The sequence below is a fragment of the Lissotriton helveticus genome, chromosome 7 (genome assembly GCF_964261635.1).
Source record: "Lissotriton helveticus chromosome 7, aLisHel1.1, whole genome shotgun sequence".
Lineage (NCBI taxonomy): Eukaryota > Metazoa > Chordata > Amphibia > Caudata > Salamandridae > Lissotriton > Lissotriton helveticus.
This window is the reverse complement of record NC_136068.1, coordinates 597436129-597462388: the sequence shown is the minus strand read 5'-3', so window position 1 is coordinate 597462388 and position 26260 is coordinate 597436129. Positions and strand designations below refer to the sequence as shown.

The 26260-nt window shown below is 41.1% G+C and overlaps 1 long non-coding RNA gene across 1 annotated transcript in view; it reads left to right on the top strand.

Annotated features, from left to right (window-relative positions):
- Positions 1-21163, top strand: part of LOC144766914 (uncharacterized) — a 57075-nt gene extending 35912 nt beyond the window's left edge. The window contains exon 3 of the long non-coding RNA XR_013597977.1: positions 20438-21163. This is a non-coding gene — a long non-coding RNA (uncharacterized LOC144766914). The remainder of the gene's footprint in view (positions 1-20437) is intronic.
- Positions 21164-26260: the final 5097 nt, after the last annotated feature.

The following is a 26260-nucleotide window of genomic DNA, read 5'->3' as shown; positions in this document are numbered from 1 at the left end:
ACACCAGAAATTTCAGAGGGGTAAGGGTAACCTAAAACCAACTCCACCCACCACCAGGAATAAATTTAGAAAAAACAAAAGGACTAATTGGGAGGGCCGCAAGGAGAAAACTCCTGGTGTAGGTTAGGTGTATTACGTCAAATTACTAGTAAGTAGCTGCAACCAAGTCCGCAATCCCACCGCTAGGCACCAATATGTTGGAATTAGGTAGCCTGGCCTAGGGCAAGACTAACATCTAGAGGCACAGTGTAAAGGTTGCAGACCACCCAAAGGTAACTTCACGCAATAGCACTCAAAAAGAAAAAAACACTACACCAAAATTATATGAAAATACGTGCTGCTTTATGTAAAAATAATATTCTCTCTGTGGTCAAATTTCAGTAGCTCACATGTAAATAATTCAAAGCAGTTTAAATCACTTTCAGGGTCAACAATTACGCTTTTTAAATTATTGGCAGATTGTCACTTAATACATTTCGAGTTAACTTAGTAATAGCAAGCACTTCTAACCGGCTAGGCAATTCTCCAGATAGATTTAACATTACAATACATTTGTCATTTAGTCAATATTAACACTCTCAGGTCTATTAATGTAAGTTAAGCCTCAACAGTGCACTAGCTTAGACTCCAGAAACACTGTGTATGGGTATTATGCAATGTACTATAGGCGTCTCCCCCAGCACCAGAGTTCCCTCCTTCTTCTTACTGCATAAACTCTGAGGGTTCAAATATACCAACTTTTCATAGCAAGGATTACCCAAGAACTCAACTCCAGTAGCAGAAGGGGGGAGGGGGCAAACTGTCATAAGTGATCAAGAGCCCAGGGTGTTATAGCGACTTTATGCTCCTGGAACCCCCACTGGTAATCGGCTTCTTGAGTCAGCCAGTATTTTATTTAATAAGGCTTTTGTTTTCAGGCTCTCCTCCTCTTGTGCTTAATTAGGGTCAGTGGAAGGAAGAAGCTGAACGCGTAGGAGGCCTGACCAGCTCTCCCACGCTATCCCACACTCCTCCCTGCTTACTTGAAAAGGGGGGCCGGCAGACGGATCTTCCGCCCACCCCCTGTACCTTGGGACTGCTCCTCACACAGCCTCGATCTCTCCGCCTCTGGAGAGAACAGAACCGGAGCGCTGCACACAGCGCGTCAGCCGCTTGCCAGGCTGCTCCTCACAACCGGATCTGTCCCTCGGCGCGCAGGTCACTTACAAACACTCGCCGAAGCCGCCTCCTCAGCAAAAGGTGACGACGTCGATTTCCACACCCCCGGCCTCCACTGCGCATGCGCGGGGGAAAAGCGACTCCGCTCCGGGCCTGCTCAATGCTCGGCCCTCTCTCTCACCACAGTCCTGCAATTTCACTGGGGGATTAGCGCGCTGGCGCCGGGAAGGAGCACTGCGCTCTTACTTATCTCAGGATTCACTGGACACTGACCCACAGCGCGACAGGTGCCCCCGGGGTCCCGTTCTCGGCGCTGGCCTCACAAGGTTGCCCAGGCTCAAGGGAATCCTCCACCAGGCTCCAACCACTGGTCCATTAACACAGGGTCAGCTCCTTGCCAGTTCTGTCCCAGGTAAGAGGTGCCCAGCGCCACCCAGGACAACAGTTATCTTCTTGTTTCCACTGCTGGGCAGAGGACTGCGCTCCACTGCGCTGCAGTCTCCTTACCCTACCTACACCCTACTATTTTGAAGTTAGGGGTCAGTCAGGCGCCCAGGGTCTCCCTCAACTTTCCCAGCGGGGACAGGACAAGGAACCCACAGGAGGAATAGAGAAGTGGAATTATTAGGCTGCTTCCCAGTCCAGGAGTTCAACCCTTACACTAGTCTCCTCCCACCTGCCAGGATAGCCTGTCCTCCAGCTGACTCTCACAGGTAGACAAAATGGCTGCCCCGCATTCCGCCTTATATAGGCTGCCCTTCAGTGGTCCAGAATGGACCAGAAGGTTCTAGAATGCCCTATGTTGGTCTATAGCCAGGTTCTGTTGGTGACAGTTGGGGCAGTTGGTGGCCACCATTTTAGGTGGTGCCAACTTTCCTGTCAGAACAGGCCTCTGAACCTGAGGTAAAAAACTATGAGGGGGAGAGGGAACACCTATCCCCCTGGCCAACACCTATAAAAATCCAGTAGACACAAAAATTAATAAGGGTATGAGGGGCAAAAAGGGGACAAAATAAATAAAAATTAGGAGGGACTTCGCCAAAAAGTCAGACAGGTCTAACACGGTGTATATGACATTTTATGCAAAACTACACTGGAATTAAATAGCTGGTGTGGTTCTGAAATCGCTAATTATGAAAACTTGGTGAGAAAGATCACTTCAGATGTTAAAAAGGTTAGTGGCGCTGGAAAGAAGCCTTTTGTCCCTAGTGCATTGCGCACCCTGAATAAGGAAATAAATAAATTAGTGCGAATGCAATATATAGGAAGATCTGGGGAACTTGCTAAAGAAATATCGAGGTTAAAAAGAAGGAGAATCAGATTAAGAAGGAATCTAAAAAAGGAGAAGGAAGACTCACTGTGGATAAACTTACGGGAGGCAGTGGCCCATGGTAAAACTAGAGAATTTTGGTCCACAGTCGGGAGGGGCTGTGGTAGTAGAAGCAGTCCTCTTCCTATACCCATCTCCGAAGAGGTATGGTCCGCTTATGTCAGAAAGTTGTATGCCGGGAACGATGACACGACATTAGATAGTGCTCCTGAACTCCTTTCTGAGGATTTGAGTGACTATCCATCTATGAAAACAATAGAAATGGCTATAAAGAATATGCGCGTGTCGGGCGCAATGGGACCTGACGAACTCCCCATGACAGTTTTAAAGCAGGAACCTTTACTCTGGAGTAGGATTCTTCACCCAGTGTTTAAATCCTGCTTTGTTACTAAAGCTGTCCCAGCCTCCTGGAAGGGAAGTATATTGGTCCCTATTTTTAAGAAGGGATCAAGGGATTGTCCCACGAATTACCGTTTGATTGCTCTCCTGGACTCAGTCGGAAAGGTTTTTGCTAAATGTATCTTGGGCTTGCTCGAGGACTGGGTCAAGGAGAATAATATTCTTCCATGTGAACAGACTGGTTTCCGTAAGGAACACGGTACACTGGACAATCTCACCACCCTGCATGTGATTACGGATAAATATGCACGTGTAAGAGGAGGAGTGGTGTTCGCAGCGTTCATTGATTTCTCCACAGCGTTCGATAAAGTCGATCGTCGAACGCTGTGGAGAAAATTAGCTGCCCTTGGTTTACCGGTGTATCTATTGGAGCTGTTACGTGCACTCCATTCAGATACATGGTGCAGTGTTCTCCAAGGGGGTGAGAGGGGACTTTCACAGAAGATTCCCTCCCAGAATGGCCTTAAACAAGGCTGTCTCTTGGCACCTCTATTGTTTTCACTATACACTGCAGACCTTCCTGCTCACTTAGCAGCATGTGTGGGTATAGCTCCGGTGGTAGGTGGGACCCCGATTTCTTGTCTCATGTACGCTGACGATATCCTCGTACTAGATCTAACCCCTAAAGGTCTTGCTAATCGGCTGCTAGCTTTACACGTTTTTGCAGATACCCACGGTATGAAAATTAATATATCTAAAAGCAAAATTATGTGTATCGCTGGAAAAAAGAAATGCCGTTCTGTAAATTTTGGATGGTTTATTGGTGGCCAAAAACTAGAGGTTGTTAAAACCTACACCTTTCTGGGAAAAATTATTGCGGCCAACTTAAGTGAGAGGCCCCATATAGAGCACTGCTCACGTAAAGCACTGGCCCACGGTAGAGGCTTAAACTCCCTATATTCCGCTACTGGAAAGAGACACTTTGCCTGTCTTCTTGAAGTGTTTAGGGCTAAGATTCCTCCTACGATACTGTATGGTATAGAACTTTTAGAGTTGAAGCATTGGGAGTTCTGCAATAAAATTGAGGGGAAAATCCTAAGATCTCTATCCAACTTTAATACTTCCTGCCCCTTGGCAGCTTGTAGGCTGGATTTCGGCCTTAGAAGCAGCTGGGTTCAGGGACTATGTGCCTTGGTAAGATGGGTGGCTTGCTTGGCTAGAGCTGAATCAGGGTCGATGAGGGCCCTCCTTAAAAAGGAATTGTTGGGCAACTTTAACGAGTTCTCACGGATGGTAAGGAATTTTAGAAGAGCTGTGTCACTCTTAAAGCTAGATGAAAGTATGTTATTCCTGTATTCATCATCACAGCTAAAACTTGTGCTAAAACAGGCATTGTGGGAACTTTGTTATCAAATGGATAGGAACATAATACAAGGGAAAGGGGGTAGTTATCTTCTCCATAATTCCTACACTATGAAGTTGGCCCAACCATATGCCACATGGAATTTACTGCATGGCATTCGTAGATTATGGTTTCTGTTACGCTACGATTTACTGCCTTTAAATTCACTTCTTTCTAAATGGTACGGCACCTCCCCCTTGTGTAACCTCTGTAGTTTGAGTACTCAGAACTGTATCCACGTTATGTTAATCTGCCCTGCACTCCGACCATTGCGTTTTAAATGGTTAAAATCGATATGTCTAAAATTGGGTATATGTGACGTCAATGTTTTTTTACGATCTTTATACTGTCCCCCAAATGAAATGTTTTGCTTCTATATTTTTAATTTCTTTAAAGGTTTTTTAGCTATTTATTAAGGCAAGCTGGAGAGATTTGACTTTGTGACCTCGTGCCATTGATTCTATGGATGAAATTTGTTTTGTATATGTGATGTAGTTTCTTTTTTCTGTCTGTACTTGTTATGAATTTTATGTGGCCCTTAACCAGAGCCAAACATAATAAATAAAATTGAATTGAAATTGAATCAAACAATCAAATTCTGGTACATTGAAACTTTGCCTGCAGTCTCCGCTTTCCCCACTTGACCCAACTGCGTGGTCTTGATCAAACTCCCTTTATCTTTCTGTGCCTTGTGGTTTTTTTCCTTAAGTGACAATGCCCTGCTAACATGGTTAGTCATTCAAGATATTTAGAAAGCCACATATTACCATGAAACTCCCTGGGCAACAAAGACTGCCAGAAACACCTGGTTTGTGTTCGTGTCTGGAGATGAACAGAAGTTTTGCCGAATTTATAGCAGGATCTTCCGATAATTTCTTAAGGCTTAAAATGCTCTAAAGTAGCAAAATTGCTGGTAACAGTAGTTGCCAGGGGTGGTAGTGCCCCTTTGTTTTTGCGCTTTAAAGCTCCCAGTATATAGTGCTTGTATATACTAAGAAAACTAAAGCAAATTATCTGATGAAAAGCAAAGTAGGTTCCTTTAGAGAGTATGGCAGGCTGGAGCCAAGTTAAGGATGTGAGGTTTAGGTCATAGGAAAGAAAACAGAGCAGCCCTCCCCCCCCCCACACAACTTACGCACTCCAAGATGCTTCAATGTAAAGCACATACAATTAGTGGCAGCGAATTTTTAAGGGGTATTCTTGAAATATGCATAAACTCGAGGGTGCTTCCCATTTGTTTATCTAGCATAATCAACCCCAACATCACTGCCTGAAAATTTGCACATCGCAGTAATGTCAGGCGTATCTATGATTTGATTTCTTATATGAGACGAAAGCATTAATACTGGGCTAGGAAAATGAATGGATGCCAAATGACCACCATCAATTTCTATGCAAGGGGGAGTGAGTTGCTGGCTACTCTACTTTCTATTACCTTCTGTGTGTTTCTTTTTCGCGCTCCCTGCTTAGATACAATTCTCTGGAACCGAGTTTGCAGTTGCTTGCTTCGCCGATGGGAAGACGTCAGGGAAATTACATTGAACAAATTCACCTAACACACCTGAAGTCAGTCATTTGCACCTGAAAAGGTCAAGACTGGAGACAATGTCCATAGTGACCTGGGGTGAAGTGATCGCCCTAATCACGCCCCAAAGAACTTAGGGAAGTTTGGACTGTGGCTCTTCTTTGTACTGCACCTGCTTGTGAGGGAATCTGGTACTATGAATACCTGCACCTGTGTGTGAGACGCTTTCTCAGCAGACGCCTGATGTGTATCTGCTGTGAGCGTTATGGCACCTTTTACTGTTATTTCCAGTATTATAAACAGTCTGATAACTGGAATCATGCCATCCGGGCCCGGTTCTGTGTGTGGGAAGCTTGCAGTGCAGATCTGTATCGTGGAAACAAATATTTAGTGTGTGTGTGTGTGCGCGTACGTGTGTGTGAGGAAAGCTTACGAATGCACCTGCTTTTTGTATTAGGGCAGCTTGCGCTACTGGTCCCTTAGCTGTTCCTGCTCTGTGTGTGTGTGTGTGTGTGTGAGGAGCTCGAAGTGCCAGCTTCTCGCCTTCTGTGTGTGCTACAGGGAGCTTGCACTGTGGATGAGTTTATATGACCTACTCTTGCTATGAGGAAAGTGGCAATGGTATACAAAGTGTATACAGTGGTGTACATAATATGATATCTTGAAACAGGTCTTTTTTGTGGCTGATTCACCTAAGGACAAGAATCTGTGTCCTGTATCTATGTTGAGAGAAACATGTTTGCGTAGCCAGTCAGTGTGCTAGGGATGCTTACACCGTGGATGCCTGTAGTATGCCTGCTGTACGTTTGAGGGAAGCCCGAAGTACGGATGCCTCTGTGAATTGTACACCTTCTTAGGTATTTTGTGAAAGTGTTTTATTTTTTTAATGCGCATGCTACCTATAATGAGTCTTTTTGAAGCTGCCTACATATTTCATTACAACTCGAACATGGCGGTAGTAGATAGTGAGACTTTTTCTTTTGGACCTGGGACATTAGGTGGTTACTGGGCACTATATGTGGTGGGCACTGCTAAGGACGGCAGGACGGCACTGTTCAGGACGGCATTATTTTTAGCACTTTGTGAAAGCTGATAATCTAAATCATTGCGACTGACATGCCTTTATTTAATTGCCTCAAGCTGTGCATGGTGCGAGCATGAGCCACACTGTTAAAACATGGTATTTCAAACTGGTATTTATTTAAAGTCTTATAGTCTGAATTCAGCACCTGAGCATAATAGGACGGAATGTATGAAGCTCTGTGGTTATACTGAATAAGCAGCTACCTATGTTATGCCATCTATTAATGTAATAACTGCACTTTCACAATTGCTTTATTAACCTTCCTTCTTTCTCAAATTTGCTTGAAAATGCACAATTTTGAAAGGGCCTTAATTCCGAGTAGAGCACCTCTGATTCTTGGGGGGGATTTCAATCTTATTTTAGATATTCAACTGGATCGCACCTCTAGAGCAAAATACATCTTGCCCAAAAAATGCCTCTCTGCTCTTAAAAATATAATGAAGGAATATAACCTGTTGGATGCCTGGAGAACTAAGAACGGCAACCTCAGAGAATATTCCTTCTACAGTAAGAGATACAAGCAATTTTCGAGAATTGACCTATTTTTGATAGATCAGTCTTTGAAAACAGTTTTGACATCTGTCACTCACATTCCAGTGGGCCTTTCTGATCACTCAGTAGTATAACTTAATATTAATTTCACAAATACCGCTACTGTACGAAGATGGACCCTAGATAGAACTATTCTCTTAGATGACAATATTGGAGTTAAAATCAAAAATAGTATAAGGGATTTTTTTTTATTTAACGAGGGCTCAGCACCAGAGCAGTTTGTCTGGGAATCATTCAAGGCCTTTCTTAGAGGTCTATTGGGATATCACATGAGGTTAAAAAGAAGAGAGATAAAAGATATAGAAACTAAAGCACTAGATTCTATTAAAAAGAAAGAGCTGGAGCTCCAACACGCAGCCTTGGAGGAAAGGGAGAAGATTCCAGAATTAGAAAAGGAGCTTCAAAGATTACAGCTGAGTCTTAAAGTTAGAGCTGATAAACAGACCCATGATAGATGGGAGATTAGTAAATTAAAAAACTTTGAGTATGGAGAGAGGTGCGGGGCACTGCTGGCGTGCCAGAGCAGACAGGACCAGAAACAACATCGAAACTCAAAACCAAAGGTCCTCCGGAAAGCAGTTAACCGAGGAAGAAGAGATCAGGGAGGAAGCCAGAGGATTCATGGAAGAACTGTATCGAGAAAATATCAAGGTTGGAATAGAAGACTTGGAGAAATGGTGGTACCAAAGGACTTTACCCCAATTGAATGAAGAAGATAAAAATACCTTGTCGAGAGACATTACTGAGGGGGAAATTAGAGTTCAGCTAAAAAAGATGAGCAGGAACAAAGCGCCAGGTCCCGATGGTTTGCCAACCGAGATTTAGAAAGACAATGAAGAGGTGACTATTTCACATCTATTGTCCCTCTTTAATAATATTTATCATCAAAGAGGAGATATTCCACCATCCTGGTTTGAGGCAACAATCACCTTAATAGCGAAACCAAATAAGGACCCAAGGAACATAGAGTCATATAGACCTATATCCCTCTTAAATTCGGACCTTAAAATATTCTCGGGGATCTTGGCTGAGAGACTATCCAAAGTTATCAGATCTGTCATTCACCCTGATCAAAGGGGCTTTATCCCTGGACGACAACTGAACGAGTTGACTTTTCAGGTCATCGGTGCAATCGATTATGCCGAAGTTAAGGGATTGCCACTTACCATCGTGGCAATAGATGCCGCGAAGGCTTTTGACCAAGTTAACTGGGTGTTTCTGTGGGACACCCTTACAAGGTTCGGCTTTCCACCACTCTTTATTCAGGCTGTCAAAAATCTATACGGGCGTCCTCGAGCTAAGGTTTTAATCAATGGGATCTTGTCAGAGTGGTTCGAGATATCAAGAGGGACGAGGCAGGGTTGCCCCCTGTCTCCTCTCCTTTTTGACCTTTATATTGAGCCCTTTGTGATAGCGATAGATACTGATCCAACAATTTTTCCTTTTAATATGGGTGGGCTGGAGTTAAAGACGGCATTGTACGCTGATGATCTGTTGCTATACACCATTAAGTCAATAAATTGAGAGAAGACCCCACAAGTTCCAGGGAACAGGGTACTAGGGACAATATAAAGTCAAAGGACGATCCCTGGACAAGTTAATATAAGAGAATCCTATAACACTCACTAGCAGTATATAATTAGAATAATATCGGGATCACTGATCACAGACTAGTTTGTAACGTTCACAATTTTTTTTATTATTAAAAAGCATATATATTAAATAAAATTTCAGTATGAAGTCAATTATACTGAAAACATAAAATATACAAAAGGAATTCTTTTCTATACACCAACACACCACAATATGCAATGAAATTAAAAACAAAAGGACATTATCATGTTAAGCTATACAGCACAATATTTGAACAAATACACAGGAAAGGAAAAAAGCGTCCTTAAATGAAATTCAAGCCTCTGGGATTCTGGATATCTTGCATATTGTAATACCAGAAATCTTAGTATATCACTTTGAAGGCGGTTGAATTTAATTATCTGTTTAAATATTAGGTATTTTTTCCTGTATGTGGGGTTTTCTCCTTTTTTTCGTCTATCTTTTTCTTCTAAGATGAAAAGTGTGTTGCCTATTTTAGAAAATGTGTATTTGTTCAAATATTGTGCTGTATAGCTTAACATGATAATGTCCTTTTGTTTTTAATTTCATTGCATATTGTGGTGTGTTGGTGTATAGAAAAGAATTCCTTTTGTATATTTGATGTTTTCAGTATAATTGACTTCATACTGAAATTTTATTTAATATATATGCTTTTTAATAATAAAAAAAATTGTGAACGTTACAAACTAGTCTGTGATCAGTGATCCCGATATTATTCTAATTATATACTGCTAGTGAGTGTTATAGGATTCTCTTATATTAACTTGTCCAGGGATCGTCCTTTGGCTATACACCATTAACCCTTTAGAGGCCATCCCGAAGTTATTTAATCTAGCAGAGGAATTTGGAGCAGTCTCAGGCTATGGTATCAACAAAAATAAAACAGATGTAATGAGTTGGAATAGTCCCGTTCCTATACCAGATACAAAAACAAAGATTAGGTATCTGGGTATACACATCACTCAGAAACTACAGGAGACACCCAAAGTATCCTGGCAGATTGTGGTAAAAGAGATAACTAAGCTTCTCCAAAGATGGTCAAACCTCCCTCTCAGTATCTATGGAAGAGTTAATTTAATTAAAATGGTAGTATTACCCAAGGTGACTTTCTTATTTAATAGCATTCCACTAACATTTTGTAACAAAGACATTTCAAATCTCCAGGGAAAAATTGGCTCGTTTATCTGGGCATCTAAGTCACCAAGAATAGCATGGAAGAAGTTAAGGAGGGGGCTAAAAAGAGGAGGATTAGCTCTCCCAGACTTGTTATTTTACTGTTATGCATTTCAGTTGAAAAATTTTAGACTCCTAGCCAATAAGTTAGACTCATCATCACACGGTAGTTTGTTTCAAGCTTTGTTATCCGACCTTCCTAAGGGCCTTGAATACTTTTTGTTTAAATTTGGCGCCCAAAAATTTTACAAAAAAGTCCGCCTTAAAATTTTGCTAACAGCCTTAAAATTGTGGCAAGCAGCTTGCAAAATTTGGAAAATCCCCTACTATAACTGCTTGGCGCCAATCTGGGACTCCCCCGGAACACCTGAATGCTTACTAGATCGACTCTCCCTTCCCTTGAGAGAGGCTGGCTTAAAACGATTGGGAGATGTCCTGGTCAATCAAGAACTAATGGATTGGACATCTATATCTAATCTGACGGGAGGGTCCCTAGCGAGGTTTAAATACTATCAAATATCATCATGGTGGGGAAGCCAAAATTGCGTGTCAGAAACAGTGGGTTGTGAATTTTTAGATCTAGTTAATAGACAAGAAGGGTGGAAGGGTGAGGTTTCAGCATGGTATAACACACTAATTGGGGCAAATGATAGGCAGGAGGAAGAGATTTCGAAACTTTGGGGGGATACAATAGGAGATAACCTGGAGAAACAATCGGAGGTTTGGTTAGACTCATTTGCAACATCTCAAAAAATAGTGAAACCTGCTAACCTCAGAAGAAATCACCTATACACGGCATACAGGGTCTATTGGACTCCCTCCAGGCTTTCAAAAATATCGGGAATACCACACCTCTGTCCCAGATGTAAAAATATAGAGGCAGACGATGTACATATTTTTGCAGACTGCATAAAGATCAAGAACTATTGGTTATCGGTCTGCACCTTTTTAGAGGAGGTATTGTCCAGATCAGTCACGTGTAACCTTAGACTGATATTGATGGGTTTGCCAGAGGAATATGATATTAGAGACAGCATCACCCAGTTTATATTCTACGTAATTATTATTGCCAGGAGGGAGATATGTAGAGAATGGAAATCCCCAATCCCCCCTAGGTTTGCAGATTGTCTAAAAAATGTTATGACTATTAGCAAAATGGATCTATCATGTGGAGGAGAGGAGGCGGCTAAGATCTGGGCCCCACTGACAAGATGGTCGGACAGTTAGACAACAAACGTCCAATGATTATGCCAGGGGTTTGTGGTCCGGTCCTCCCCAAGATAAGACAAGGCACAGATATGTTGATCTGGGGAGTTGGACTGGTAGAGAACCTACCTCTGGGAGACTTCATGAAAGCTAAACGCAATAACAAGAACACTCCAGGGCGCACAGTTAGGTATTGTGTTGGCAGAATCGAGAGTTTCCATCTAGAGTCATTCCATCTGGTGGCAAATATGAGGACACAAAAAAAAAAAAAAGAAAATGCACAATTGTTCTTCTTTTTTTTCAAAATTTTCTTGGGGGGGGGGGTAATTGCCCCAAACCCCCCTTTTGGGGTTCGGGCTCGCTCGCTGCGCTCGCTACGGTGCTGTATGTAAATCACTTTCCGCCCCACCACTTTAAAATGTCACCCACCGCCCCTGAGAGCTACGAAAATACCCTATAGCACTGGAATGGGAAGCCATATTGATTGAATTCGAATCACTCGACCTAATTCCCACACAGGCGGTTGGGTCCCAGTAATGTGCATTTGCCCCCAGGTACTTTGGAGTTCATGACCCCTTCTTGTTGACACAGACGATCTCCTTCTGTCATATGTACCCTATAGTTTGAGAAATGCCCGAGGTTATCCACGGGTAGTGAAAGGTCGGGAATGGGAAGACCAGGAGTGGGTGGGGGGCGGCTTAGGGTAGGTTTGGTTAGAAGGGTTTATAGAAGTTTTTGTTTACTTATAAATAATGCACGTTAGTACACCAATATTTGAATTGTACTGAAAATGCTCCTTAATTGATACGCTGGGTCATGTCTACGAAATACTGATTTGCTTTTGATAAAGGGATATACTGAATTGCAAATGAGACAATGATTATGATTTATGTACCCGGCAGACTAGGGACCGGGAAAAATGAAAAGGACTGTTAAATACTTTCATAATTATGTGACTCATGTCAATCTTGCAGTCAATAATAAAGTGTGTTATAAAAATAAACCTGTATAACCACTACAAGAACCTGTTCTATCAACCAAGTAACCTAGAAGAGAAGGGAGGTTTATTTGTTTACTGAAAAGAGGAATAAAGAAAGCAACGAGGCAGAAACTCTTTCGTACTATGGGAATTAGTTTAGAAAGGCTGCACCAGAAGAAGTAGAAAGAACCAAAAAAGAGAAAAGAACCATATGATCATATCTTAAGTAAGAACAGTCAGGATTTGCGTAGGGCTATATTTGTGGGCTTTAGTCTTTAGGATTTTTTTAATGTCTACTTACCTATCGATTCTCTTTCAAGGACCAACATGGGGGAGTGTCGCTATGACTGTGCTCTATAAAAAGAGGTCAGCCCACCATTGACTGTCACCTGGAGCTAGGAGAAGAACAAGGACACTTTGAAGGCCAGCGTCAGCAAGTGATATTTTCACCTTGTCTAATACTTTTATGGAGATTCATAAAAGAGATTCAACTTACTAAAACAAACAGGAGTATTGCAGTGCAATGTGTTCGATGAGGTCCACCCGTGCAACAATCCACCAGTTGGACTTTTGCTGGCAGGTCCTGCATCAGTGCTGACTGACCTTGTTACACTCTGTCTGGTCCCTCACTGGTGCCAGGCCCACACCTCTACTGCTTTGGCAGAGGCCACACCTGTTCCAGCTAGGCCAGGGCTGCCTCTAGCTTCAGAGGTACTAGTTCGGGATCTGATCCTGACACCAATAACTAACCGCAGATTCTTACCCAACCTTCCAGTTGGAGGGGCCTTCTTGTTGTTGTTAATATGTGTTCAATCTAGTTCTTTCGCACTGTTGTGTTTCTCAATCTGTTCCTGACTGTTCGCATATAATGGGAGAGAATGCTTGATTGTAAACTAACATCAGCGGGCAGGGGTGGCACCTATGTATATGACTTGTGCTGTTACTTCCGGAAGCAGGATTAGGCTGCTACAGAGTACGATGGTCCCATCGATCGACATGCAAGAGTGATTGCTGGATAAAAAATGCATCAGTTCTGGGTTGCGGGAGGGAATTCAAAGAGTGGGGAATCTTTGGTTAGAGTATCCGCCAGAAAAAACCCTTACCAATCCAAGTAACCTGATCTTTAGACTGTAACCTGATAGATGTCCGGTAGCTCTGGCTGGTAGTCCTACATGGGCTTCAACCCATTCAAATGTAGTGAAAGGGTAGACAATCTCCATGATGGCTATGTTATATCTCACTTTGCTTTAGAGCAAGTTACAGGTGTAATCTGCCAAGAACCCTTTAAAGTGTTACAGAAGAATAAGGGAATCTCCAAGTTTCTCCTACTTTTCTGCTTATTTTATTCTCAGACTCCCATATTAATCATGATTTTTTAAAAACATTTTAACTAATCCGTCTTACCAAGTTTGTATTGACGTAATCGTTGCATTTTCTGCTCATGTGCCCCCATAGGATTTAATTTATTCCACATATTCATTTATTTGAGTGCACATTTCTCGTTTATAAATGCATTCTGTATTTAGTATTTTTTGCTTAAGTATAACATATGCTTTATTAGCGTTTGATAGCCGATCAATTATTCACACATGTATTTGTATGGTTTTTACAGAAGTAAGTGAAGGTTCAATACCATTAACATGTTAATTCTTGCACTTGACATAATTAATTGTGAGGCCTACTCTTTTCAAAATAATCACTTTAAAAAGTCCATGTAAGCTGAATACAAACAAGTATTAGGACAGAGGAAAATCTTCGACTTCCTGGGAGACTTGGTTCGAGCAAGCACAGCTTTAAATATTTTTTTGTGAAGGCCACAGGCAATCTAGTCTGAGCCAGATGGCTTTTTTGGCTTGCCGGGAACTCAACAAATTAATGAGCACAGAGACCTAGAGCGACCTTCTCAGTACATAACAACATGACCATTGTTCACCTGAGGTATGCAGGTGAAAGACCGTCTTAGAAACTCATACAGCCCCTCTTCATGCTAAGACAACTTAGCTGGTGATAAGAATAGATTCACTGGAGAACAGAGATATCATTTCATGAAAGGAAATTCTGACACACTGTCATAGTGTTGCAATTTTTAGGTCTTGGCCTGATGTAAGCAGTGCATGCGCTGCTCTCGTCATACAAGGCTTCTTGGAATCAATACGATTCCAGAAGCCTCGTCCCAGCTCCGCCTTCAGTTTTGATTTGTGCGCGTCGTTTGGCATCACAAATTATGCCAAAGGCAGTGCAATGATTGCACGGAAGGCATGTCAATCGCTACTTGTTACCACCCTGTCTCCTTTTAGCCACACCCAGCAGGATTGGATCTCTTACAGCGGCGTGACACAGAAGGGTTAGTATTAGCTTGCCGCACTTTTTTTTGTATGCTTGTTTTGGGTGGGTGATTCAAAGTAACTGATATGACACTTGTACGAGCAGCCTTGATTGTCACCGTTGTTGATTAGTAAGATGTTATATATATATATATATATATTTATTTTTAAACCTTTTACATTGTTTTGTTTTTATAGCTGACCACAGCAAGGATGTGAGTAAAGAGAAAACGCCTACAAAAACCAATTTTACAAGAACTGTGTGACAATCCAATTAAAGGCAGTTGAACTGTAGTCCAGCTGTACACTTAATCACCCCCTCTCAGTAACTAGCTTCCTACAAATTATCAATGTATCTTTAATTTCTCTTTCTTGATATAAGCAGGAGTCACTAAATATCACTTGGCATTTGCTTGCTCAACCAGATTGTGAACAACAAACTCAACGAAGAAACATATAACGCTAAAGTTGTGTTTTTTAAGTCGAGCCTATGGCGTAAGCAGACTTATTGTAGGCTTACCACGAATTTACAGAGGTTTACATGCCTGCCCATTCCATACCATTGGTGGACATTGTCACTCTTATTTTCTTGGTTCTTAGTCAGTGGCTTTCCTTTTGTGCCTATTCCCTGAGGTATAGGCTTGTTACAATCTCTCACATTAGCTGGCTTCTATCCTTCAACTGCTCACTTTTAGGGAGCTACTTTTTGCTGGCGCGTTTGTTTTAATTTACTTATCCTTCTCGGATAGATAATAAATAAAATGGCTGCAATGTGACTGTTTTTAGGTACCCATGCATAATGACTCATTTACACGTATGTCATCACGCATAAATACGATTACAAGATAACAAGGCCAAAACATCAAGCCTGTGGTGTATGTGTTGTTTTTTTTTTTTTTTTGCCATGCTGCATAACGTCACCAAAAGACCTTGGCGAAGTCGGCATCCGTATGTCCCAAAGGCGAGACCGGTTTGCTTTGCCAAAACATGGGATATTTTTTTGTTGCAAAGTCAAATCTTATGTCAAGCCTATACACTCCTCTTTTACTAGGTTAAATACCTTAATTTCACTAAGCGGTCTCAAGTCAAAGCACAATGTCACTAACAGTCTGCTTCAAAGACAAATCTTATGTCAAGCCTATACACTCCTCTTTTGCTAGTTTAAAGACCTTAGTTTTACTAAGCTGTCTCTCAAGTCAAAGCACAATGTCACTAACAGTCTGCTACTGAGAGAATCCCTGAATTATTGGTTGTAAGAAGAGTTTTTAAGTTCATAGTTCTTCTAAGGGCATCAAAGGAGAAGTCCCTCATAGAGATGTATATATGCAGATATTTAAATTGCTCCAAGGTAGGTGAGAGTAGTGCTGTGATGTTAATTGAGGCAGGCAAGTATTAGGGAGAGTAGGCTCAGGGTGGAGTACAATTGTGGTGTGTGAGGGGAGCATAAGAAGCAAGAAGGTAGTTCTCAATCACCCAGTGGATGAATGATGATGGCATTTATTTGCAGATTATCGTTGATTATATGCTTCTTTAAAGCAAGTTGGGATAATTTCAGCTCTCCCTGTAGATTTTGCCAAAACCTCTCAGACTTGTGTATGCAGCATAGATTGTGCAAAGCTGGAGCTCACCAATCCTGCAAATTGGCTTAGTTCAGAGGTAGGTCAGTGTAGACTTTACTCCATGCCAGAGAACCTTACATGGTATTTATTCTTAAGGGCTCCCGCCATGCTCTAAGAAGTCACGATCAAACTCTTCTGTTCTCTTTATTAAGCCTCTTTATAAGTTAAAGCCATTTGCTTTGCTATACAATACCATTAGCAAAGCAAATGGCTTTAACTTAATCAAAGGCGAGGCCTATTGCATTTTCAATGCTTGTTTTATATTTTGTTTAATCACTTTCAATGCCATTATTGTTTATTTTTATAAATATAAAGATAACCATTATTTGCACTAAAATAAGATCTTATTTAAAAAAAAATCAGAGAAGGTACCATCCTTACAAAATGTATAGGTGGTTTGTGGGTTACAATCTACCAGGTTTGCTGACTTTAGTTGGCACTGAGCATACACTTTGCCAGAGGGTCTAGAAAACCTAATTCCAAGCCGTATGTCACCTAGATTAGAAAAAAAACGTATTAGAGTTATTCAAGCATACCTTTTGTTAACAGGGGTGGCCTTCATTTTGGAATCAGGTTTCCATGGATTCTATTGTCTGTTGGATGGTATTTCTCTTGTACGTCGTTCTCTATAGCAGCCCCCTTACCTTTGCCCCGATTCAAGTTTGTGTCCTAATGCAAAAACAGCATTCAAACAGCAAATGCCGCTTTCACACTATTTCTCACGAAGCAATCGTCGTGGCAGATTCCTAGGCTGCACTCACACATTCTGTAAGCAGTATGCACTGAGTAGCTGTTTTACATCTGGTTGCCTGACCAAAATTGAGAAAGGACTTTATTCGAACCTTCAAATTGCCATCACCAAAATAGCATTATTTTGCTTGGAACACTTGCCAGGCGTAAAAAGGAAGTGTGGGCGAAGGTAAATATAATAAAATGATCCCTACTGCAGTAGATTCTATATTTATTATTATGTAATAACTTTTAATAGTTTTATATTCTAGTTTCTGTACTTAATAAAAGATAAGAACCCAATATGAAGCGAATAGGCTATTTCTAAAAGATATATTGTGAATTGCATTAACCTTATTTTTACTGTGATCTTCACTTTTTCAGAGCGAACAGGAAGCATAGAAAATAGCAATCTCCTTACTTCTGATGAAATTCCCTTGACCAATAGAAAGTTAGCTTAACCAATCATCGATCAATCATACATGTGCTTTATATAATTTAAATAAAGTATTAGTATAGGTTCAATTATAGGTGTGATGAGAAAATTACAGAAAGGGAAAATAGACACTGGTTCTGAATTATAGAGCAGTTCAAGCCATTCCCATCTGAATTTTACTATTCATTTGGATTGCCTCACCCATGATCCTTAATGAAGCAAATTATTGGATTTCACCACTTTAGATGAATAATGTAAACTGACCAATGTAGCACACTTACCTTCAAAGGACCCACCTTGGTCTTTAAAATGTTTGTCCTAACTGACAAAAAGATGAGGCAGTTCCAGATGGTGCTTGTTAACTATTACAATAAGGTCCTCAGACATTTATACTTCCAGGGAGCACAGAGGAGAATACATGTGAAAAAGAAAGCGATGCAGATGGTTTGCCATGACCCACTGAAGGGGGAACTTTGTTTGATGGCCTTATCAATTAAGTAAACTTGTTTTCACCACCCGTGAACTCCACGACCAGTGACTCAAGGTGGCATATGAGTGTGTTAGTTATCTCTACTGTGCTGTGTCCACAGAGTTGTTTTCAATAACACAGTTTTGAGTGGCACATTGTGCTGCTGACAATAACTTAAATACCTTGTTACAAATTCAAATAATTTGAGGCTATAAAACCAGCATCTATTCCACTGCGGAATCTCTACAAGCCAGTAACAGATAGCCTGTGTGCCAACTCCAAAATGGTGCCTCGTGCTACAACTTACTTTACCTGCCAGAATCTACTGCAACTCAGTTGCTTTTGGATATCCATATTTAAGTGTTTAGATCAGTGAACTGGATTGTGGGACCTGAATGTTCTTCCTGGATCCTAATATGTAAATTCTATAAATTGTGATCTTATCTGGCTTGACATTGTATTGTATTGCAGCATTGTTTTTTAAACATATCTTTATTGGCATGAAAAAAAGTACAGCACATTCATATTACATCCACATTTCAATAACTGAGCCCATATATTGTGTGTAAATATTGCCATCATGAGGGGCCATGCATGTTCCATTTTGTCTGCACCAGCCCACCCATCCCACAGCTAAATGCTCATGGATCCGCAGCGGTATAGCTAAAGGGTGGCCTGCCACCTACGTGAGCGTATCATTTTCTTTGGTCCCTGACCATTTGGGTCTACATTACATAGAGCGTGCTATCTATTATGAGGGTATGTTTTAAAGTTAAGGGACTGATTTGTCGCAAATAAAGGAGGGAATCTGGGAAATAATAGATAAGCATTGATAAACAGGTGATAAACAGGTGTAAACTAACAGTAACTACCAAAATGTCTAGGGGGAGGAATCTAGACACCCCTGGCTGCAAAAGAGAATATTTCCAAGGAGCCCTGGTGTTCATATGTCCAAGTTGTGTAGGGGAGTGATGGCACAGTCTATATCACACTTCATGTCTCAGCTGGAGCCTGGTGACAGCTGACAATTTGGCATGCAAAGTGCATGTAATCCTCTCTGTCCATGCTTAGTCCTGGACCCGTGTGGCACTGCTCTTATCCCCACCCAACTTGTGTCTCCTCCGTTGCCATCCCTATTTATGCCCTGTAAGTCATTTTGTTCAGGACCTGTGTCCCCATCGGGGTGTTCCCAGCTCTCCAGTACCTCAACCCCGCTATGGGATGGCTCATTTCTATAGAGCTTACTACACCTTTGTGGGGCACTGAAGTATTTGCCTGCATAGGTAGCAAGGTATGGCTGGAAGGGTGTTTGTTGCCTTTGTTTGTTTTCTTTCATTCATATATGGGAAGAGGTTGCCATATTTTGCGTGATGACCAATCCGGTGTGGCTAGTTTTGTGTGGTTGATTAAGTGGTATGAGAGACAGACTTGCAGGTGTGGTTTTAAGTAAGCTGGCAGATTTGAGCAGCTGTGCAGGAGCCTTTGTGCCATTAATGATGATCATAGTCGACTTAGCTGGTTACTGCCCTGGGTTGTTCAACCAGATATTATGTTTAAAGTTTTTTTATTTTTTATATCCTGAGCAGGCATGAGTGGAGAGAGGTGGTGGGGTGAGCTGCTGAGATGGGCTTTGTTACTATCATCCCACATCTGAATGTCATTGTGAGATGAAAGGAAGCAGCATAGTGTGTAGCTAGTTGGGACCTGCACTGGTGGACTAGATTAGAGTCTTCTGATTAGCCAGCAGTATGCACCAGATATTTTCAGTTATTCCATACCTGTTCAGTTGGTGATGGTTTATTGACTGGTACAGTACTAGGTGAAGGGCAAGACCTGAGGCATACATGCCCTATGGTATTCTGAGATGATGGAATCGTTGTAGTTGCGTGTGGTGATGGACAGTGTTGAATGCAGCCTATAAATCCAGACTCAATAGGGAGGCCGCTCCACTCTTGTCCACTGTGAGTATTTGGTTATCCCAAATGGATATGATGGCTGACTGTGCCTCTGACTGGCCTGAAGCTGGACTGTTGGTCTGACAACTTATTTTCTTCTATAAATGTTGAAAGGGGAGTAAATACTGCTCTTTCAAATATTTTTCCTAAGAATAGTCCATCTAATACAGGCTTTCTAGTTTGCAGAGCTGAATGAGTTAGAGGTTTTTCTTTTTCAGTAGCAGTCTAGTGTAGGAGGCTTTCAGCTCGGATGGATAGAACTTAGCTGCATGGACCTGATGAGTAGGCTCCTTACTTCCCCCCCTGCGTAGGTTGTGTAGAAGATGTCTTTGTATATTTTTTGAGGTGCTGGGACTTAAGGTAATCCTGGTGGTCTACTTGTGATGGTAATGTTGAGGAAATCTTTTTCTGAGAAGGTTTTGAATGTATATAGTGGTGGAAATTAACTTGGTCTCTTTCCATGGTGGTTGAGTCATTTGTTGAGCGGTGTTGTCTGTATTGTCCATTTTAACAACATTTTTTTTTTGTTTTGTTTTAATATAGAACAAGACAAAGGAAGAAACTCTGGGTGATAGTAGCTGCAGTATGTCATCCGCATCATTTATCGGCACTGCATACAAAATAGTAAAACATAAGGAAAAACAGACAGTGCAAAGTCATCATAAGGCATACTGGTCTTGTTATCCCCAATGGCATAACATAGTATATAGAAGGTGGAGGCCCGGACAGCGGTACAATCATGGCTAAAAGGTGTCATGACATTGCATATCAAACCGCGAAACCACATCTCCCCTGCTTTGAAAGCCCTGCATTGGTTAGCGGTTGCCAGAAGATCCATGTTCAGGCTGCCTTGTATCACCCACAAAGCAATACATGGAATAGGACCACTCTTCATCAGGAATAAAATCACCAAACACATTCAACAGAGGAACTTCCGCTCTAAAGGAGTATCTCGCCTCAAAATACCAAGATACAAGAAAAAACCCATGGGTGGCACATCCTTCTCTGTTCAAGCAGCCAAACTATGGAACTCTTTACCCCCCAACATAAGATCCACCAACAACCACCTTATCTTCAGAAAACTACTCAAGAATTGGCTCTTCCCCACATAAGCACCATACGCAAACAGAAATTTACAGCATATCCCTCTGTATATAAGCATTTGTTTACACTCTATATATGTACCTATCTTTGTGTATTGCTTTGTACAAACATGAAGAATAATTATGTTGTTAGAAAAAAAGAAAAAAACATTTATAAATAAATAAATACAAATCATCTTTGGTCTACATGTACTTACTTCCATTGTGCATCTATGTACCTTCCATGTACTTGGATCTGTGTGTCTGTTACTTTTCTTCCAAAAAAGCATATCCAATTTACTACCCTATTTCTCATCCTGTGCCTCTATCAATATCTTTAATCTACACATACTTACCTCCTTTATCTATCTATATACTTTCAATGTACTTATTTATGGATCTATATATTTATCACTTTCTTCTAATTTAGCATTTCCAATGCACTACCCTATTTCTCAGCTTATACTTCTCTCAATATATCTTCTAGCCCAACCTTCAGACGCATCTCAAACTTCTTTCTACTACTCTTTCCAATGCACTACCCTATCTCTCATCCTATACATCTATCAATATATCCTCTACATCCACTCTCTCATTTATCCCAAACCCATACCACTACTATGATCCCAAAAATAACCCTTTCTAGACTCTCTCCTACTCTACCCCTCCTTGCATCATCTGACACATCTTTTACTATACCGATCCCCTAAAATAAACCTTTCTAAACTCTTCCCTCCGACTCCTCACCTCCAAAACTCCCTTTTACACATGCAAAAGCCTCCTCCTACTGCGAAGACCTAAAAAAAAATCCTTTACTCTTTTATCCCTCCACTATCCTTTTCAATCAAAATAACAGACTAACATGTTCACTTCTCAAATTCCATATTCAACTATACAGTAAAACAGTCAAAATAAAAATTTGATCCAGACCTCAACCGAGATCAACAAATACAAAGTTAGAATAATTTTAGATACTCATAATGCTTAGCTAAAACACTTTTGCTTTTTAGGTTCACTACAAGATGGTACAGTAGCGATGTTCAACCGCCTACTCAAACAGCATTAGAATGAATTTGATAAAGTAAAATCTTCGGATTGTACTTATTGTTTAAAACAGCTTCAAGAAGCTTTTTAAGAACTTCAACAGATTATGATAAACATATTCATTAACCGGAAAGTTACACAATGTAATTAAATCTTGAGCAGAGAAAGCGTTATACTTTAATTGAATTTGGATTATATAACGTTGGTAGGCCTTAACTATGCTCTCATTAGGGCAGATTAATAAAACGTGGAGCAAATCTTGTTGGCCACCTTTGCAAAGTTCACATAAACCTTTAGGATTATTAGTTCCATCCCAGCTAGCTAAAAAAGTGGCTAAAGGGAGTATACCCAAGCATAAAAGTACAATACACCGCCTTACGCCGTGCTTTAATTGAAAACGCAGGTAAGGGACAGAAATTTTGAATTCTTTTTGCTCAGCAAACCGTTTATAGTGCTTCAATTGACAACAGTGATCTTTATCAGATTCAAAACTGATTCTAGGGGCCAAATGTTTTAAAAACAATTTCAGGTGTGCTGGGGACCACTCCTGTAAAAGTTAAAGCGTGCATTGTGAAACCTCCAAGGCTTTTACCATACTCTTATTAAACGTATACCCAGACGCTTCCTCTCTAAAAGTCTCTAATTTTAACAAATGTTTTAAGATGTCTGGGGCTGCATGTAGTAAATTGTATGCCCACCTAATAATATTAGATATTACTCTGGCAGAGATACCTGTTACCGATAGCTCAAGACGTAGGGCTTGAACTGGGACCGACTGTGCCACTTTTATCAATTTTCGGAGTAGGGTCCCTTCCTTTACTTTTAGAGATTGCCAAATTTTAATTTGTGAATATTCCATGGCATATGATAAGATCGGAGGGATTTTCATACTGTAGACTTCCAGCATTGAAGAAAAGTGTCTATTTACTGTGGAGAGGTACAATCTCTGTAAAGCCCCAACATGGGAATCTGCCTTCCGGTTCAGGTGGCAAAGGTGGGCTGTATCTAGGAGGTTGGAAGTGAGTGTACGACCCAAATACACATACAGTCTCTATCGGTTTGTCTCCTAAAGACCAAGTATGAGGTAAAGGTTTCCTTCTGCCACTAAAGGGAAGTGCTTTAGTTTTATTAATATTTGGCATCAGGAAGTTTTCGGTTACATAAAGATTTAATTCATTCAAAGATCTTTGTAAACCTATCGGGGTCTGGTCAAGAATTACGATATCATCTGCATACATTAAACACAGTATATCTACTTGAGCTAATTTTGGAGGAAAATTTTTACTTTGAGAGAGACGCCCTGGGAGATCGCTGATATAAATAGAAAATAATAAGGGAGCTAGTAAGCATCCTTGTTTTAGCCCATTCCGCTAAGGGCTGGGTTTGATTAGGCTTTTTTCGCCCCCCATTTGAACTCTGCACCATGTAGATGTTTGAAGGGAGATTATTATTGTTAAGAGATCTTTAGGTATCCCTATTTTAGCCAATTTTCTCCATAGTGTCGGGGGATCTACACTATCGAACGCCATTGAGAAATCGATAAAAGCACAATATAAAATGTGGCCGTTTGTCTTCGCAAACTAATCAAGCAGAGTTTGAAACACAGCAATATTGTCCAATGTAGAATGCTTTGGGCGAAAACCAGCCTGATACATAGGAATTACTTTCCTGGAAAAAGCCCAGTCTTTTATGTGTTCCAAAATACAAGCAGCAGAGATCTTGCCGGAGGCGTCTAGGAGAGCTATTTGTCTATAGTTTGCAGGGTTCGTTCTGACGCCTTCTTTTAAAAGAGGGACAACCACGCTCCCTCGCCAAGATTCAGGAATTTCACCACTTTCCAGGCAATATTGGAAAAGAGGGGCTAAAAATGTTCCCCAGTCATCAGCGTTTTTTTGTAAAACGTTGATAGGAATCTTATCTGGACCCATTGCCGCTGAAGACCTGGCGGAGGAAATCAAAGTAGAAATCAGAGCGGCTGAGATTTCCATTGTATACTGATCAGTGCCTGATCCAGTCCGGGGGATATAAGGTCTTGATGGTTGGATTTATAGAGCCTTAAGATATACTTTTCCCAATCTGATGCTGATACGGGAGTCGCTTCAACAGATTTTCGTATCCCCATCTGCGCGGAAATTATTTTCCAGAATGCTTTATTATTGTGTTTTACTGCTTGTTGGATGTCTACCCAGACACAATCTCTCAGAGCTTGTCTTTCTTTCGCCTTTTTCTGTTGGTGGAGTTTTTTCAATTCCTTATTTCTCCTTGTCTTAGCACGCAAAAGGAACGGAATTGCGTTCTAGTCAATTTATTTAATTGTCGAGAATTATCGTTCTCCAAAGTTTTTCCCGTCTGGCATGTTTTAACAAGTTCACGTCTCGGAATGCTACCTTGGAGAGAGGCAACTACCGTCTGTAAGGTTACTTGGAATCTGTTTATTGGATTACCAGTATTACTCACTGATGTTAGCAAATCTTGTGAGATCATACGATTTATTTTACTAATTGCTTTGGAATTCCAATGGAAACTTCCTGTTTTCTGATTTACGGCTGCCTGGCCATCATAGGAATGGAGTGACCACGGGGAGGGGTGCTGTGTATAGATTTCAACTTCCACAGTAAGTAGTGCATGATCGCTTTCATGTGAATGTCTAGTAGAGAGCCATTGAACCTTTGAGAATAAGTCTAGGCTGCAGATGAAATAGACTATAATTGAAGACTTAGTTGGGCCCAATCTGGTAAATGCAGCTGGAATATTGCAATCTTTTCTCCCATTAATTATTACACCTCTAATTGCTTCAATGGATGACAAAAGCATTTTCCCCCTTTTGTCTGCTTTTAGTTCGTCGGGGAAGACAGGAGTTGGAATCTGGCAGGCTTCTTCATGTGGAGATTTCCCCCTATTATAGATTAATGAATTTGAGATCTTACCATTGAAGTCCCCAGCCATTATCATCATAGGGTATCCTCTTACTTCTAATATTGATTCAATTTCCTTGAAAGCTTTAATCAGGATTTGATCTTTTGAGGTTCCTGGTGGAAAATATATGTTAAAAAGTAAGAGGTCAGATAAAGACTCCAATCTTTCTTTCCGGCACTTAATGCTAATGCATTGAACATTTGGGAGTGATAGCTCGATTTCCTCCGGGTCCCAATCTATCTCTTCTCTCAATAGGATTGCTAGGCCTCCTTTTGCGTGACCTCTTCTGGAAGCCTCTGCTGCTTTAGCGAACACCAAGTACTCTTTTTTTGCAAAAGTTGTCATGGACCATGTTTCTTGGAGTAACATGATAGACGGTGGATGTTCCAGAATAAAAAGCAATTTTTCACTTGTCTTTCCCGCGATGTTCCATGACGTAATAACATGCCTATCGCTAAAAAGGCAGTTTCAAATCGTTGCCCGACTTATTCCTGTTTAGAGAACCCGCAATCCAAGCCCAGGAATTTTCATCCAGATACAGCTTTTGCCGGGAGTCCGATCCGTCTGAAAATTGCCGAACACCACCTTTTATAGAGATTCAACTATACTAATTCACCACTAATCCTTTATTGGTTCCAGAGTAGCGTGCTACTCACCAATAAAGCGTCTCAACACCCCATCAGGGTTACAAGCGCTATATAAATGCAAACCATTTCCCTTTTCTACCCCTCCCCAACCCTTCTCAATCCAAATAACTGACTAACATATCCACCACTTAAATTACTTTCATGTATCACCATACTAATTCAACACTAATCCTTATGGGTTCCAGAGTAGCGTGCTACTTGTGCTTCAAAACCCCATCAGGGGTAGCAAGCGCTATACAAATACAAACCTCTTTCCCTCTTCTATCCCGCCACCTACCCTTCTCTACTCAAATAACTGAGTAACATATCCACTACTCAAATTACTTCATATTTCACTATACTAATTTTCAACACTAATCCTTTATGGGCTACGGAGTGGACATCAGGGGTAACAAGTGCTATATGAATGCAAACCTTTCTTCCCCTTTTATCCCTCCGCTATCCTTCTCACTCCAAAAAACTGACTAATATGCACCACTGAAATTACTTTCATATTTCACCATATTAATTCACCACTAATCCTTTATGGGCTTCTGTAGTAGGGTGCTTATCCAGTATTAGGGGTGCCTTTCATAGATTCACATGCCTGAATCATTGGCCGTCGTCGAGATGGGAGTCCCCAGTACATAAAGATAGTAATGTCCTATTAGACATATAGAGAACTAGGCCTAAGGGCC